Source organism: Lineus longissimus, chromosome 9 (genome assembly GCF_910592395.1).
Source record: "Lineus longissimus chromosome 9, tnLinLong1.2, whole genome shotgun sequence".
Taxonomy (NCBI): domain Eukaryota; kingdom Metazoa; phylum Nemertea; class Pilidiophora; order Heteronemertea; family Lineidae; genus Lineus; species Lineus longissimus.
Window position 1 is genome coordinate 9,258,753 of NC_088316.1, and position 12,064 is coordinate 9,270,816.

The 12,064-nt window shown below is 39.3% G+C and overlaps 1 protein-coding gene across 2 annotated transcripts in view; it reads right to left on the reverse strand.

Moving 5' to 3' along the window:
* Nucleotides 1-12,064, reverse strand: part of LOC135493844 (gamma-aminobutyric acid type B receptor subunit 2-like) — a 600,170-nt gene that overhangs the window by 14,832 nt on the left and 573,274 nt on the right. The window lies entirely within an intron of this gene.

Below are 12,064 nucleotides of genomic sequence, written 5' to 3' on the forward strand. Positions count from 1 at the left end.
GACTGCCCCTGTCGAAACTACAGCCTCCTTTTTTAACTGAAAATAATTAATTTTACTATAAGAAGACTCAGACGCTGACTTAGGTTGTTCAGATGTTTCTGGCGCTGCTACATTAGTTCCAATTCTCTGGATTACACTTTCAGAAATTTGAGATGATTGGGCTTTAGCTCCCGTTGGTGGTAATTCTTTGACCATTTTTCCATCAATACGATCCATCTTTTGTTTTTTAAATTCATTTGTGCATCTACCCAACTCCCACGACCAATCGATCAGCTTAGGTGATTTCTGCTTTTTCAGTAGTAGAGACTTAATTCGATTCGACTCAGAGGCTGTTACATCTTTCGCCTGCAGTTTGTCCTCCCCACTCTGCATTTATTTCCTCTAAATGTAATGGTTGATTATCTGTGGGGGTTCTGCTAACGGCTTCGCCGTATGCTACTCTATACCTGTTTCTAATGAAGCTGTCGCTTCGCAGTATACTTTGCTATAGTTGTTGAGAGTAAGTAAACCCGTTGTAGCCACTGCCATCAAACCACCCATTTTCAAACTAAGAACACCAGTCCGCCTCTCCAACTAATTCATCACGATGTAATCGTTCCTAAGGTCCTTATAGAGATTATCTCTGTCACTACTTGGCAAAATCCAATCCGCTAAAGATGAATAAGCAGTGATGATCGTTTTGCTAAGTGTGTCATTAGCTCTAGAGGCTAAAGTACTCTGATAGATCCTGTGAGATTTTAAGATGTCTTTTTCGGACATATAGTCAATGTTGTTAAAAGTGAATTGCTTCCCGGAGAATTCTTTTGTCTTGCCAGTGGCAACTAAAACCTCAAGATCTCCCTTTGCGTGTGTACCCTGTTTGGACAAGACTTGACAGGGAGTGACTGGTTTTTGACTAGTTGTCTGTTGCCTAGTCTGATTTAGTCGATTTTTAGTCAACTTTAGTTGATTGTTAGTCTATCTGCTTGTCTGACTGCTAGTCGGCATTGAGGACGCTATGACATCTACCAAATCTTCACTGGACGCTCTTTCTCTGGTCATTTAAGAACCAAAAATTCACTGGGAAATTCTAAACGTAAAATCAATTTTGATGACCTATCTAAAATGTCATCCCTTTCATTTTTGGGAATTATGTAATTTTCCTGCAACGCCATTTTCATTGACTCTTCATCTTTGTTAAACGAAATGGTCCAGGGACCATGTGCTCACCACGGGTAACGTAATGCATGTCATTTGCAGTGAATATGGGGAGAACAGTTTCAGGCTAGTTTTACCGGTTTTGATTCCATTGAATAGTACATGTATTATTATTCTCGGCTCAATGGCACCAAAGCAAATTACTGGTACCATGTAAGTATAGCATTTTGGTTATAAAGTTGACTCAATTTCAGGGTTATTGAATAGTGTACATGTCACATGGAAATTGGTTGACATCTGTTTAACAGTTTAGGAGTGCTAGGACTTTGTTAGATTTTCAAGATAGCGGCCTGGTGGCCATATTTGTCATGGGATTTGACTGAAAATTAGGGATATTGATACATAATCACATGAAGTTTGGTTGCAATGCGATCATTAGTTTCAGGGTAATTGGACTTTGTTTAATTTTCAAGATAGCCACCTGGCTGTCATATTGGTTGATGGATTTGACTGAAAATCAGGGATGTTGTAGAGAGTACATAAGTATACAATAACATGAAATTTGGTTGCAAGCCGACTTTGTTTAATTTTCAAGATGGTCGTCTGGTGGCCATATTTGAAGTCCAAGCGGGACACATTATTTTGGTAGGATAGAGGTTCCCTGGATACATGTCCTCACAAGTTTAGAACCTTGTAGCTCGAATAGTAACAAAATGTGCTACCTATCGCGATTTAGTGAACTTTGACCTCTGTGACCTTGAAAAGTAGGTCAAATCAAAAACCCGGGTGATATGTCATTTGACCTTATTAGATACACCCACCATAAAAATTTCGTCACTCTACGTAAAACCAGTAGCTTCAAAAGGCAAAAAAACAACTTCCAAGATGGCCACCTGTAGGGCAGAAAGTAGGTGATATCGCGAAAAAAATAAAAATAAGTCTTAGCATATTGCCCAAAGCTACCATCACACCAAGTTTTAGCCATCTAGCCCTAGCGGTGACGAAACGTGCTCCAGCTGCTAGCGGAGGACGATGGACGACGACGACGGACCACGGACGCCACGGTATTGTATAAGCTCCCCAGAGGTGAGCTAAAAAGAGTTCTAACATACGAATGTTTTTTCCCGGAAGTCCTTCACAATAGAGTTGTATTTTTGAACTAAAACCCAAATAGTAATTCCGTAATGCCTTCCCGAAAACGCCGTGTTACAAAGTTCGCTAGCCTTCCTTTTACTGTCCTGCAAATTAGCACAAACGTCAATGATCAAAAGGGTGTTTGAACCTTTGTAAACTTGCATGGAAGCCAGCAATGTTTTATCCAGGCCCCTTTTCACAATATTGGGATCAATAACAATGAGTTTTCGATCTTTGAAAATCCACTCTTGGTTGTATGATTGATTGTATTCAAAGGTTGGACAAAACAGAACAATGTTTTTCAAAATGTCCCTTGTGGTAAGTCTCCAACAAATCTAACACGAAATGTGTTTTCCCACAATTTGTAACCAGAAATAATGGCATTAAAAGGTTCGTAAATAAACAAGTGGAGTAGCGAAGTCGGTAATGTCATTTATCATAGAGATTTATCAAAGAGTTTTATCCACGATATTATTTCATTGGATTCCATGGCATGAGGCCACTATCGTATAGATAATCCGCAGACAAATTGCCAAGTGTAACAACCAAACCAAGTTTTAGAAATTCATTGATATCAGCCTGGCTAGGATCGCTAATTTTCGTTTTTAAAAACCTTCTCATCACAATGCTGTAACCAATCGTTGTTCACGATAAAACAGAACTTCTGTAAAGTGTGTTCACAATATCTTTCTTGTGTATTGTCTCCATTCATAAACCGCGAAAATTAAGATAATGTAATTAGTGCACGACACTCACGATTTGAGAATTTTGAGCATTTAACTGTGCGTCTGAAACAATAAAGATATGCATTTTGTACAGACCTTTGTCCCCTCTTTTGTGATAGTCAACTGAATTCCATCTTTTGTGTTTTGCAATGCTCTTCCACTGCCATACAGATCATTATCTTTCGTGGTTCTCAGGTCAATCCACAACCCAAAGTATTTCTCATCACCATAATACTTTTCAAGAGTTAAATTACAGTCGTTCAGTTACTGTCTTCTTTATATCTTCGGACATGAAATATTTTTCACATCCTCCCACTGATCTAGTAACCCCATTCCTTTGGAGTAGAGTTTATTAGCAATTCCTTCGATTGTAACTTTCAAATTTGAAATTCCCAAATTCTCAAACTTTTCACTTTCTCTGGCACCATCGTTATGTGCGGTTACAAATAGTAACTAAATTCCTTTGATTGATCTTTTTTGGTAATTGATATTTTCATTAGTTATTGTTTCATCTGCATTTATGTTCCGAGTCTTAAAATGATCAATCCGATCGTAAAATACCGAAAATCAAGAATGTTATTGTAATTATTGAGCAATTGCCTCGCAACTCTTTCGTCTGTAACTGTGTCATATTAGAGACATATATTTTTCAATTCATAATTCATATCCGCAGTTGAGGTCGTAAAAACGACATCCTCTTCTGGTGCCAAGGTCATGTTAAATATAACGTCCTCCTGAATGGGAAATTTGTAAAACGGTGTGTTGGTTGAAAGCAATTCAAAGTCAATTGGGATTTTGTACTTCTTGTCAAATACAGCTTTCAGAATCTTCTCGTTATTTGTTTCACCGGTGATATCAGTCAAAGCCACACCAGATCTTAATTTTCTGAGGTTACTACTTTGGATTCCCTGAAATACTCTGTTTTCCCTCTCCTCATTTGTCAGCCACAAATCTTTGTAAGAGGCATACAATTGTAGTTGTTAACTTCAAGAAGGTTTTCTGTTCCCCATTTAACTGACAATTTTGAAATAAGATTTCTACCCAAATTAGTTACTACATAATTTTTGCTGTCCCCCGCGACCACAACATCTGCCGACAGATAAACACAACCAGGTCCAAAAAATGTATTTTCTCCCTAATTTTGGAAGTCTCACATACATAGTTTCCTTTGGTTCTGCCGATGAGAGATTGTGAGTGATAACGTGATGATGACGTTCAACCTTCAAACCCAGTGGAACGAGATTGCTTCTTTGAGGGTTTAACACTTTTCCAGTTGCCATTTATTCAGGAGGATTTCCGTCGGAATGCTTTTACTCCTTCGATCAAACCATAAACAACTGAACTTACAACAACGAACAATAAAATGATGAGATGCTCTGTCAGAAAGCCAACAACTGTCCAAACTGATTTCAGAATGAATGACACCACCGAACCTATTATTCCTGGTAGAGCTGCAACATATTTTTTTCGCTAATTCTTTTAACCACTCCGCAAATTTCTTTAATCCATTTTACACTCTATCTGGGTTATCCGGTTTTGAAGGTCCATGAGAATTCGGTCCAGGCGGTTTTGATGCTCTCATGATTTTTAAGGTGTTTTTGGAGGTCTTCTAATTCTTCTATTTGTCGATTTATTCTATTTTTAACTAACTGCGAAAGAATCAGCTGCCTGTTTTATAACCCCCTAACTTCCCTCATTGCATTTTCGCTAAATCCGAGTGCTTTTGATTCTTCATCAGTTGAATCAATTATCCTATTAATATTGTTACTTGGTCTACCAGGCACTCCAGAAGGGTCAGGGGAACCAGGTGTTCCAGAAGGATAGTCTGCTGACTTGGACGATTCAGCCGGTTAAGGAGTGGCACACCCCAATGAGATAATTTTTTTGACATTTCGAGTAACCCCAAATTCTACTCATTTGGTAAGAAGAGAATTTCTAGTCGTACATCTGCCCCATTAAAGTCCACAGGACAATTATGTTCGTCAGTTATCCAGATCCTAAATGTGTTAAATGTTTTTGCATATGGTCTGTTTCTCAACCCCGTCAAATAATGTTTAAGTGTGTCACCTAAATCACACTCTTTCAATGGAATCCTAACAAGCATATTGGACTTGCTTGAATTGTAAATGATGTCATCTTGATCAATAATATCACAATGAACGTGGAAGTGTTGAAACGTCTAAAATTAACTGGCTAGTCACCCCATATGTACTCGTCAGGTTTTCCTAAAAACTCAACAAAATCTCTCTTGTGGACATTAAAGCCCAAAAGATATTTTACTCCCTCTGTTATGATTAGACAATACTGCTGTTGATCTTTTTTCTACAGATGATCCCAAGTTTACCGGTTGTCTCCAGGAATTTAAAGTGTCATGATTTTCGTTATACCCATCTCTTACCATATGATCTCTGAAACCCATAATGAAAGATTTTACTGTTTATAGTCCATCTGGAAGTATAACGTAGTACCTACCAGTCCCCTTTTTGATTACGAAAGCGTCGTTTACTAATTTCCTAGAAAAGTTGTAAAACGTGCAGGGAAGTCCAGCGAATACAATTCTCATACCCACAACATGAGTCAACGGCTCATCCAATTGAATTGTCAGATCATAACTATTGTCCATATAACGACTTGCACTCAATCATAACTATTTGTTCGCGTATTTATGTTTGTAGTATGCGCATGCGCTGTAGTGGAAAAATGACTTAAACAAAACAAACAAATGGCCGCCAAATTGTCACTCGATTCAAGAGTTTGAAGGCGAATATTTACGATACAAAGCGTGTTAGTGTCTAGCCACTTCATATGACTTAGGCTACCTATGTTATGGTACCTTCCGTCAAAGTTACAGATAAGCCACTGGAAATTCGCGAAAAAGTGTTTTTGACGCCTTTTTGAATCGGTAATTTATGAAAATGTAAATCGCCAACGGCGTATTATGATGTCACGTGATAGGGAGCTCTTAAGCGAGCTTTATGGTTAAGGGTCGAATGTGTGTGTGTATACCGTCAACGAAAAAAACTTGAACCGGTTGACCGGAACCAGAAAACCTCTGCACCCAGGTGACATTTTTGCACGCGAATCGTATACGCTAATGCACAGCAATTTACCTGGGGAGAGATTTTCTTTTTCCAAACAATTCAGCGGGACGCTACGATGTTTACGCAGAGAAGCCGCTGTTCGGTTGAAGATTTCGTCAAAACAGGGCCGAATCAAAGTGTAACGATACCCTGGGGCGAATCGAAATGCATTAAACAACAAGCTGCATCGCTGCCAGAGATTATTTTTCTCTTTCCGCGACGAAATCGTGCTTTGAACTGGCAAAATTCCGCAAAAGATTTTCCGTCTGCTAACTTTTCCGTAGTTTCAAGCGCACCAACATGATCGGTCCGGGGCTGCCCGTTTCGACGACGATTTCGTCAATATCATGGGGTGTGACAATATGTCAACGGTCTGGTTCCATTAATAATGCAATAATCTTGAAAGTACATTGGTCTCAATGTCTATTTCCCCGTTTCCATGTCAAAATCCTACCGTGAAACCTGAAACCACTCGTCCACAACACTGGCCATTTTAATTTTCCGTAGAAAGCGCATGCGCACATAACTCAAACGCACGCGCTACCCTCAGGTCTCACAAGCCGGTGCGGAGGCCAGGCCTACCTGCCTCCAAAAATGACGCGACGTCATTTCATGCATACCCCTGTTCCAGCGGCTGTAGACTTTGCAGTACGTTACTACGGCAGCAGATTAGTGCCATTATAACGGTTGCAACACCGCAGTGTATTGCGTAATGCTTGATGCAAGCAAAGCATTTGATTGTGTTCATTTTGTGAAGCTATTTCGAATTTTGATCAAAAAAGGGCTATGTCCATTAGCGGCTAGGCTATTAGCCAACATCTACACACAACAACGTGTACAGGTTCAGTGGGGGAAGCATATGTCTGGTGAATTTACTGTATCCAATGGAGTTAAGCAGGGTGGGGTGTTCTCCCCCGTTCTTTTTGGAATTTATCTGGATGCGCTTATTACGAGTATAAAAACTGACGGTTTCGGCTGCCATGTTGGCAACATTTTTTGCGGTGTATTTGCATATGCCGATGATGTTATTCTCTTAGCACCATCGTTCTATGGGTTAAATAAGATGCTAAACACGGCTCGTCAATTTTCTATTGAATTCAGAATATCCTTCAACGCATCTAAGAGTAGATATTTAGTCTTCGGGTCACATGACCCGCCAGGGGAGATTGTATTTGAGGGTACAAGGGTTCAAATTTCTAATGAAGAAATTCCTTTGGGCATTCTTCTTGGTCCTGATGTTCGTCGGAGGAGGGTTCAGGTTTTAGTTAATGATCTGTACAAAACGGACCAACATGCTTATGGCTCAGTTTAGGTACGCCAACTTTGAAATCAGATATAAGTTATTCAAAAGTTTTTGTATGCCGCTGTATGGTTACCAGTTGCTAGATTGTTCAAAACCATACATGGAAGAATTGTATATTGCATGGCGTAAATGTATTCGTCAGATTTTGTGTTTGCCATATCGCACTCATAATGACCTGTTACCAGCCATTATAAAGGACTGTAGCGTTCAAACTCAATTGGAGAAAAGGTTCGTAAAATTCATCAAAGGACTGCGGAAATCAGGAAATACACTCGTAAAGGTTACAGTTGGATTATTATTTGCCGGGAGCGTCTCATCAGTGGGGAAAAGTCTAACTATGGTGTTACAAAAGTACAACTGGAATAGGGATCAGCTGCCTGATGAATGTATAATGCTAAGGGACATCAATAGGGAATTTTGGGGATTGGGGCATAATAGGGTTGCCATCCAAGTTAGGGAATTGCTTGAAATGCGGGAGGCAGGGAATCATATTCTCACAAAAGAGGAAATAGACATGATAATTAACTTTTTGTGTACAGGTTGATTTGATGGAGTATTGTTTTTGGTGTTAGTTTTTTTGTGATAGTTCAAGATACTAATGTAACTTATTCAGGATCATCTCCAAGAATGAGAGGTTTTCGGGTTCGACTCTCAGTCTTACCTTTTACTTTGTTTGCCTTATCGTAAACTTGTATTTGCACCCAACTCTGTATTGTCTTATTGCACCTTATTTTTTGTTATCTGTACAACGGAAAGTAGTACGAATAAACATATATATATAAAAAATATAAAAAATAAAATATTATCTCGTGATTACGTGATCTTTTCTCGTTATTACGCGATGTTATCTCGTTATTACGCGATCTTTTCTCGTTATTACGAGATCTTTTCTCGTTATTACGCGATCTTTTCTCGTTATTACGAGATGTTATCTCGTTATTACGCGATGATGGTATATGGGTCTATAAAGTACGGACCTTTCCCGCGCTTGATCCTGAGCTTTAGGTCTCGTTAGGGAGTTTTTCCCAAATGTACGCGATGATGACGTGCCCTATTAACAGGACGTAACATCTATTTTAAAATGCGTTTCCAAAGTGAATGCATGAGGACAACCCATTTGTGTCGTATATCACTGGAAACGCCCGATTCCCCTGATTCTGCAGGATGTTAAATCGGGCATTTTATTTCTTTAAATAAATCATAAGCGTCGCATTTGCTCCTAGCTCTGTTCACCATCCCAAATGGCAATATTGCCAATTGGGCCGGACAATCACGAAAAACCCCAAATATTATACATTTCTTCCTGAATAATTCTTACAGAGACCATTCTCCCATGAAAGACAGTTGCTTACGCTACACAAAAATCAAAAAAGAAATCGAGGGTCAACCATTGAACTTTTGAGATATGTTGAATTTTGCACAAATCAGCGAAAAACGCACCAACTGGTACTGGACGGCATTTCAACACGGGGCCGACGCACATCCCAAGTTCAGTGTACACATACGTCGGCAACAACAGTATAAATGCGTAGTTTCTTGTTAGTCGCCTATTGAGTAGCGCTCTAGGTTTCAGAAACTCCAAAAAAACATGTCTTTGCCAAAACAACTGCTGAATCAACGCTGACATACTGTAAGGACCGAGAAATCAATGATTTTAGGAACTACGGTTAGGGCTTGGCCGCGCATGAATAAAAAAACAACTTCCTAATGAGACCTTAATCCTCGATGTTGCGTGCACTTTCGCATCTCGTAATAACGAGAAAAGATCTCGTAATAACGAGAAAAGATCGCGTAATAACGAGAAAAGATCTCGTAATAACGAGATAACATCTCGTAATAACGAGAAAAGATCTCATAATAACGAGAAAAGATCTCGTAATAACGAGATAACATCGCGTAATAACGAGAAAAGATCGCGTAATAACGAGAAAAGATCGCGTAATAACGAGATAACATTGCGTAATAACGAGAAAAGATCTCGTAATAACGAGGTAATATTTTATTTTTTATGGCACTAGTCTGCTGCCGTACGTTACTCTCACACAAACCAATACATTTCTGAATAGCATGTCTCTTGTATTGTAGAATACATCTGACCAAGTTCGACCAAGTGATCAGGTGTTAATCTTGAAGTTATAAGGCATAGAGGTGAATTTTTTTCAAATTTGCGTTATACAGGGTGTCTCATGCATTGTGCTGCATCAGTCTATGCATTACTGTATGTCTCGGCGACGTTGGTATTTTTGAATTAGAATATAAATCTTAATTACACTTGGGTCTTGGGATCATTATGCTTATCTCCGGGCAAAAATACCTATCCTTCTCCTGTTGTGTTTAGTTTCCCACATTCTCCCCACTTATTTTCTATACTGCGACAGCGTCTATTGGGTCAACTGCCATGATGGCATCATCCTAACTATATCCCCCCTCTCCCACCCACCAACTACTCGCCATCAATCATTGACATTGTGTGCTAGCCAACTGCTTCTTCGGTAAACTGCCATGATGGCATCATCCTAACTATATAACCCCCCCCCCCCCCCCCCACCGAGTCTTCTCGCTCACCAGGCCTATTAACGAAGAGCTCCCTATCAAGGCCTGAGCCTTCCTCATATTAGATTTTATGTTGAGGTGGGGGTTCCCAAGCGATATGACGTCACGAATCAGGTCATCTATTATAGACTGTTGTCAAGCGCTAATCGAGCTGGAGTTGTCATTGTAATATTATTCACAATGTGATCTTATTTCTGTTCCTGAAAAGTTGTTTTCAGTGTATTTTCTCCTTGAAATCGATCACTTCAGGTACTATTACTGTGCATACCTGTGCATACCGTTTCCAAAGTGAATGCATGAGGACAACCCATTCGTGTCGTATATCACTGGAAACGCCCGATTCCCCTGATTCTGCAGGATGTTAAATCGGGCATTTTATTTCTTTAAATAAATCATAAGCGTCGCATTTGCTCCTAGCTCTGTTCACGATCCCAAATGGCAATATTGCCAATTGGGCCAGACAATCACGAAAAACCCCAAAATATTATACACTTCGAGGGTCAACCATTGAACTTTTGAGATATGTTGAATTCTGCACAAATCAGCGAAAAACGCACCAACTGGTACTGGACGGCATTTCAACACGGGGCCGACGCACATCCCAAGTTCAGTGTACACATACGTCGGCAACAACCGTATAAATGCGTAGTTTCTTGTTAGTCGCCTATTGAGTAGCGCTCTAGGTTTCAGAAACTCCAAAAAAACATGTCTTTGCCAAAACAACTGCTGAATCAACGCTGTCGACATACTGTAAGGACCGAGAAATCAATGATTTTAGGAACTACGGTTAGGGCTTGGCCGCGCATGAATAAAAAAAACCAACTCCCTAATGAGACCTTAATCCTCGATGTTGCGTGCACTTTCGCATCTCGTAATAACGAGATAACATCTCGTAATAACGAGAAAAGATCGCGTAATAACGAGAAAAGATCTCGTAATAATGAGATAACATCGCGTAATAACGAGAAAAGATCTCATAATAACGAGATAACATCTCGTAATAACGAGATAACATCTCGTAATAACGAGAAAAGATCGCGTAATAACGAGAAAAGATCTCGTAATAACGAGATAACATCGCGTAATAACGAGAAAAGATCTCATAATAACGAGATAACATCTCGTAATAACGAGAAAAGATCGCGTAATAACGAGATAACATCGCGTAATAACGAGATAACATCGCGTAATAACGAGATAACATCTCGTTATAACGAGATAACATCTCGTAATAACGAGAAAAGATCGCGTAATAACGAGAAAAGATCTCGTAATAACGAGAAAAGATCTCGTAATAACGAGAAAAGATCTCGTAATAACGAGATAATATTTTATTTTTTATGGCACTAATCTGCTGCCGTAGGTAGGAGGTCATCGTTCACTCAATAACTCTTTTTAAAATGAAATAAAAGCGTTTTAAGATACATGATATGAATTGATATTAATATTCGTTAAGTGGGATTGTCGGTGGACGTTCATTGTTGAACAGTTGTGCTGGAATTACGAAAATATATCGATATCGTTGAGAGTTCATTCATCAGGGGCCTGCTCTCAATTTTCCTTACAACGCCTCTAGCACTGGGCAATTGCCATCATCTTGAAAAGCAGTGCCGCGGATGGCTATCGCATCGCCACTACGCATGAGAACACGATGGCTGCCCTGCGCTGCATTGATAGTTCGTAATAAATTCACATAAAAACACACCAGAAGATCTCCGATTTTATTTACAAAGATCATATTTTGTTATTTATTGATAAAACAAGCCATTTTACCACAGCAGGTGACACATATTAGGCCTGAATAAGACTTTAGAATTTGAAGTGGTGGTGACGATGCCGATATCCAAGATGGCGGAATTATACCAGTGGTCAAATCTCATCTATTTTGGGTAATTGCATCATTATTTCTTTTTGTGATTGGTGATTTGTAAAATTGAGAATGATTGAAAAATCAGTATTTTTTCACCCAAAGGCATGAGTGAACATTTGATAAGTTTATTGTGATTTAATTGGTAATTTGGTCGACATTTTGACAATTATATTTAGCAATATTTCGATAAATGCGGATCTGCTTCTTCCTCTTTTCGTAGTGACGGTGTTTCGATAACTCAGGTCAGTTTCACGGCAAAAAT